Source organism: Geotrypetes seraphini, chromosome 8, assembly GCF_902459505.1.
Source record: "Geotrypetes seraphini chromosome 8, aGeoSer1.1, whole genome shotgun sequence".
In the NCBI taxonomy this organism is placed as follows: Eukaryota; Metazoa; Chordata; class Amphibia; order Gymnophiona; family Dermophiidae; genus Geotrypetes; species Geotrypetes seraphini.
Window position 1 is genome coordinate 20,562,512 of NC_047091.1, and position 6,000 is coordinate 20,568,511.

At 45.9% G+C, this 6,000-nt stretch overlaps 1 protein-coding gene across 4 annotated transcripts in view; it reads right to left on the reverse strand.

Moving 5' to 3' along the window:
- THRAP3 (thyroid hormone receptor associated protein 3) overlaps positions 1-4,408 on the reverse strand; it is a 176,551-nt gene extending 172,143 nt beyond the window's left edge. For 3 of the 4 annotated variants that reach the window (XM_033953670.1, XM_033953669.1, XM_033953674.1), the window contains exon 1: positions 4,211-4,408. The gene's annotated coding sequence lies outside the window, so the exon portion shown is untranslated. Of the gene's footprint in view, positions 1-2,465; positions 2,603-4,210 lie in introns of those variants that run through there. The other variant, XM_033953672.1, reaches the window with a different exon arrangement.
- Between the last annotated feature and the right edge of the window lie 1,592 nt (positions 4,409-6,000).

The window sequence follows — 6,000 nt, forward strand, 5'->3', positions numbered from 1 at the left end:
GAACAAATTCCCACTCTAAAATGGTCTGGATGGTAGCCTGCAATTGCGAATCCGAGTCTGAAACTGGACCACTTGCTGAGGCTAAAGGCTCCGAAAACGAAGAATGCTTCGACTTGGAGGAATGATGCTTAGGTAGCTTGAGGACCACCGCTGGAACTGTCTGCTGAGGAATCTGACCTGAGGGAAGCTCAGGAGAAGACGTGGCAGATTTACTCGAGGTCAAGGACGTTCCAAACGAGGAAGGTCTGATGAGAGTCGAGGTCGAGGAGGTAGGAGGACACCCTGTAGCAAGCTTGACCGAATCAGAGGTCGAGGCTGTAGTAGGGGTTTCCATACTGAAAATCTTCTCCATTTGAAATCAACAACATTTTAGGACTCGAGGTTGAAGGGTAGCACATCGAACGCATTACTCCGGGCAGTGGTCAGGGGCCAAACACCGAAGGCACCAACGGTGTGGGTCAGTAAGGGATATCGCACCCTGGCACTGGCTACACTTCTTAAAGCCCGTAACCGGCCAGGACATAGAAGGAAAAATAGCCGCAAAGTCGAAGCCCACAGGCTATAGCACGCGACAGGCTCTGCTGTCACTCGACGAAAAGTTTAACTTTTTTTTTTAAACAATGACTGAAAGAAAACACAGCGACACTGTAATAAAGAAAAAAAAGCCCACAAAAAGTATTTGACTAGAGAAGAGTATGAAAAAAGAATAGATGGGCAACTGATGACCCAGTTAGGACTCTGTTTCTAACGAGGGGGGTTCACTTCAATGTCATGAAATTCTCTCGCCTTCTACAGTACCATTAAGTGCAGCTGTGATATCAGCGATTGAGACAGCTAGTATGCAGTGCTGTCACATGTGCTGCCATGCCCCATCTCCCCCCATATTCAGCCTCTGCCTGAGCAAAGCAGCTAGCTCAGGATTTTTACTATGCTGAATGGTTCTGACATATGGTAGCTATAGCACTAATACCCATGGAGCCTGCTTGGCACAGTTTAGTAAACATGGCCCAAAAATGTAAAGAAAACATTCTTTTTTTTTTTTTTCAATTCTTTATTCATTTTTTCATCTTACATCAAGTACACAATATTACATCAATTGAATCAAACATTCAAAGTGATGTACACAACAAGAAAACATCAATGAGAAAACACCAATGTGAACCCTCCATCTTTCCTCATAAAGCTGAACCAACATGCATGCATTACATATTCAGCATGCTCAGTTTTAACCCTAAATCTGAAGCAGAAATGACTACCTGGTCAATTCTGTTGAGAATAGACAAAAGGCATTTTTTGCAGACTGATGACTCAAGAAATCATCAAGCATGCACTGATGGTTGGCTATGCTTGAATAATTTTGATCTTATCTAATACCTCATTACAGCTGTCCAGCAGAACATGTCTTGTCTTGCATTAGATATCTAAACGCTCTCATACTGACTCAAAAGTATCCACAGTAACAATTGTCTTACTTATTTTTTTTTTTTGCTAGAATTTCTTGAGCATGCTTGTATTTTAGAAAAAGGTCTGAATTTTGAACTAGAGCTCCCTGATGCCAGAAAGATTTGGTTTGCCTTTCAACATATAACTAACCCAGTAACAATTCAAAATGCAAGTGTGCATACAGAGGGGGGGGGGGAGAGCTGGTGAAGGACCTTAATAGGAAATCACTTATCTTTTTAAGACAATTATTCCACTACATATGACAGGAAATTAGACAGGCAATGCTTCCATAATTCTGAATTAATAAACTCAAAAATCAACTCTCTTTTTTAATGCTTTTCGAGTCCTTTTCTAGGCTTCATCAGCATATGTACTCTCTGTAATAAGGATTTGCAAGTCTCACAGATCAGACAAGAACTACAAAATTAATAACTCATTTTTGTGTTTCTATGTAGTTAAAATTGCAGTAAACTGTTTCTACATAGCTTTGGACAGTTACAATGCAATTTCTTCAAGTCATCTCAGTCTACTTAACTGCTATTCACAAATCTGAATATGTCCACATCTGTTGAAGTACTTACTGCTTTTCACTATTCAAACATTACTAATAAACTCTACTTGCTTATCTTAGAGAGGCATCAGCACCACAGGCTAGATAATATTTTAGATACTACATTGAAAACAAGACTGAATACTTAAAAGAAAATTTTCTAAAACAGACCAATACCTCGGAGAGCAGAGCTTGACTAGTTCAATAGTACTGTTGCTTACAAATCCTTATAAGCAACAGTACTACTTAAAAGTTTTTGTACATTGTTACATTACAAGCACATGACAGATTATTTCAGTATTTTATTGAACATTTTTAGGAAAAGCAGCTCTGGTGTTCCTAAATATACAAATTGTCAATAAAATTCTGCAATAACCTGTCATATGCTTATAATGTAACAATGTACAAAAACTGATTACACAACTCAGTAATTAGTACAAAGCATGGTTATAGTAAAAACCTGTCCATCTACCTAGGTTTCAGAGGTACTGTTTTTCCCTTATATTATGAGTTTTATTGCTTTAGAAGTAGGAATGTTTTTGAAGCCATAAGGTATGCTTATTTGGTGTAGATTGCACATCCTCAGTGAGAGTTGAGAGAAATAGAGCCCTAGAAAAATAAGATTTTGATTTAAGCAAGCGTCACTACAACACATCTGTGTTAAAAATGTGCTACATCTCAGGAAAGGTAAGTACTTAAAGTACAGAGAACAAAAAATGAATAAAGGGAGTAAAATGTTTCTCCTGCCAGGATGGGTTTTTGGCTTGGAGACAACCCACACTGTGTGAGAAAGGTTTACAAAATCATATGTGATTATAGTACAAGTAAACAGAAAATGACCAATATTAGGCCATAGAAAATATTTCTTTCAGTTGGTGGACAATTAAGGTTGCTGCCAGAGAATGTGGTCAAGGCATCTAGCAGGAACTGGATACAAACCCGATGCTCCAGGCAATTCTGCCTTAAAATGGACTGCAGACTGCCATATCAGCTTGCACGGGTTGGGGGAACGAATGAGACTCGCACCGCTAATGTGAAGCCACCATGTCAGATCCAGGAGAAATCTCTGAACGACCAAATCTGGAAGCAAAAACCCGAACCTCCCTCTCAAAAGCCGCCAGTAGGTTTCCGAGAAGTCAAATCGGATCCAGTAGAGATCTGAGGAACTTGGGACACCCTAGACTCGATATGTCTGTCTACCACAGGCCACAAGCCCTCCAATTTGCCTTGGTCGCCCCCCCCCTTCCCCAAACAGACACCACTGCAGTAGGTGGCAGGGCTGCCCAAAGTCCCATCAACTAAAACATGAAGAGGCGAGTTAGATGAGTCCGTGGCACCGCTTTGAGGGTCTTGTGCCAGCACCACTGGGGGGGGGGGGGGTACTAAAAACAGCATTAACTTGCCTCCAGATTTCTTCAGCTGGTGGAGGTTGCAGATCTCCCCCCCCCCAGCTAAGAATTTTTTTTTTGACCCATACCTCAAGCTGTGTTTTTTTATATTTACTTTATTAATTTTCAAACTTTGACAGTGCCATACAATTAATTTAAACATAAACACTTCAAAGAAGGCACTTTAAATACACAGTTAATACATAAACCAATCATTTCCCCCCTAACTAATAGATGAAGACATATTATGGAATAACATTATTATAATTAAGCAATTTTAGTAATCAGAATACATTTCCCTCCCCCCACCCTGGATGTGTAAGGAGAGATCCATGACATTTAGTGCGATTCAACAAATGATTTAAAAATTTCAGTTTGGGGGGAAGGGGGAAGGGGGCTCCCCTTCCCCCCCCCCCCCACGTATTATCTACTGTACTTCGCACTTCCGATCCATCCACTCCGCTTGAAGTGCCGACGAGGACGGCCTCGGGTGCTGCGTATTTGCCGTCCCCGCGAGCCAGGCGGACTCACGGATGCCCCGTCGAGGGCTGCTGGCGAGAGGGCGGACGCGGGAGCCTGCACGGCGACAGGGCCCCCACCCCGGCTCCGGCCTTCTCCGCGCGCGGCCAAACAGCGCGCCCGGGGGAGGCCGCGGCTTCGCCCCTCACCCCACCCCCGAGCCGCGCGGCCGACGAAGAAAACCCCGCGGGCCGACGACTCGCTCTCATCGTTCGTTATTTCCTCCCTCCCTCCGGCTGTTCTGAATTCCCTTCGTGGAGGGGGGGGTTTCCAAAAGAAATTTTCTCACGCAAACGGAGCGCGAGCTCACCTGCTGCCTGCCAGGGCGGGAGAACTCGCCATACCAACGGCATCCGTGGCCAGGCCCCGAGCGCAACCGCCTGGCACCCTGGGAGTCGTGGTCCCGGCGCCGCACACACGCCCTGCGCCCGAATGGCAAGCAGAACTACGCTTCCCGGAGGGCCGCGCGGCCCGCGGTCACGTGACTCGGCGCGTCGTGGCGCGGGCCTCGGCTCCCGCCCCCGCAGGCGCTGGGCTGGGACGAAAACTGCAAGGCTGAAGCTTCTGTTTTCGGATAGCTGAGAAGCGTCTGTACCCCTCCCCCCCTCTCTTTCCAGGTCCACCTATTTCAGCTAGGCCTTTTTATTTGGGTAAACAGTTGAAGTCACCTTTGGCCAGACAAACGTTCTCTGGGTGTCTTTGCTAATCCTGCAGGTGAGCAGCCAGGCTCCAGAGCCCTGGTGCATCCCTTTGCAATTAGTAACCCAGCAGCACCACCTTGGGAGGATATAATTACCTGGAGGCTGGGGGGGGGAGGCCTGTACCTAACAATGGAGGTGCAATCTTTTCTTACTACAAGGGATTCTGGGCTGAGCCACTAACAGCTCTCAGGTGTTCACATAAGGACTTGCAAAACTTGTTCCATCTTTGCTTCAACCAGTGTATCACAAACTGTGCCGAGGCGCATTAGTGTTCCTCCTGAGACAACAGGTGTGCCATGACACACTGGGGAGGAGGAGAGGCACTGGCTGCCTACAGGATGTGCCTCTCGCAGCTAGAGCCACATCCTGTAGGCAATCAGCCAGCACCTCTTCTTCTCTCTGCGCCTTTTCCCTGCTGGCACCCTCCCTTCACCCCACTGGCAGCTCAGGCCCTGTCTGGAGGGCCTTCGCGCATGCATGGATGTCGACATGATGATGTTACGCATGCACGTGATGTCACCACGATGACATCTGCGCACTTCCGGATGCCTTGAGTCACAGCCGCTACATTTAGGGCTCCTTTTACAAATGCGCGCTAAAATGCCACGTGCGCTAGCTGCTACCGCCTCCTTTTGAGCAGGCGGTAGATTTTTGGCTAGCGCGCGCTAATCCGGTACATGCAGTAAAACCCGTAGCGCTCCTTCGTAAAAGGAGCCCTTAGTGTGCTGCGGCTCGACAAAGTTTGCGGGACACTGGCTTATACCCTGTGCTGTCGACTAAAATGTTTCAAAGCACATTGTGTTGACGTTGAAATGTAACACTATGCCATATTTTGATTGCAATTTGAATATTTTTACAGTTGTAATTTGTCTGTCTCTTAAATACTACTTTTATTCTTGCTCTACACTGCCTTGAGTGAATCCCTTCAAATAGGAGATCAATAAATGTAACAAATGAATAGAAAAAAAGGAGGAAAGGGACTTCTAAGGCCTGACTCCACATTTGTATTCTTATAAACTTAATTTTTTTGTTAATTCTATGGAGTTGGTCCAGAGGAAGGCTACTAAAATGGTCAGTGGTCTTCCTCATAAAGCAGCGTCTCGCAAACTCTCTGGAGCCGCAGCACTCTAAACTTGGGGCTGCGGCTGGAGGGCCTCTGGAAATGCGTGGACCTTGATGCCCTCCAGATGGGATTCTGAGCCGCCAGTGGGAGGTGCTGGAAGAGGAGAGGCCACGAGAAACATGTCCTTTAGGCAGTTAGCCGGTGCCTCTCCTCACTGGCATCTTGTCACGGCACACAGTTTGTGATAAACTGTTATAAAGCTTATGAGGAGAGACTTAGGGCTCCTTTTATCAAGCCGCGCTAGCGGTTTAACACATGTAATAGCGCGCGTTAAAC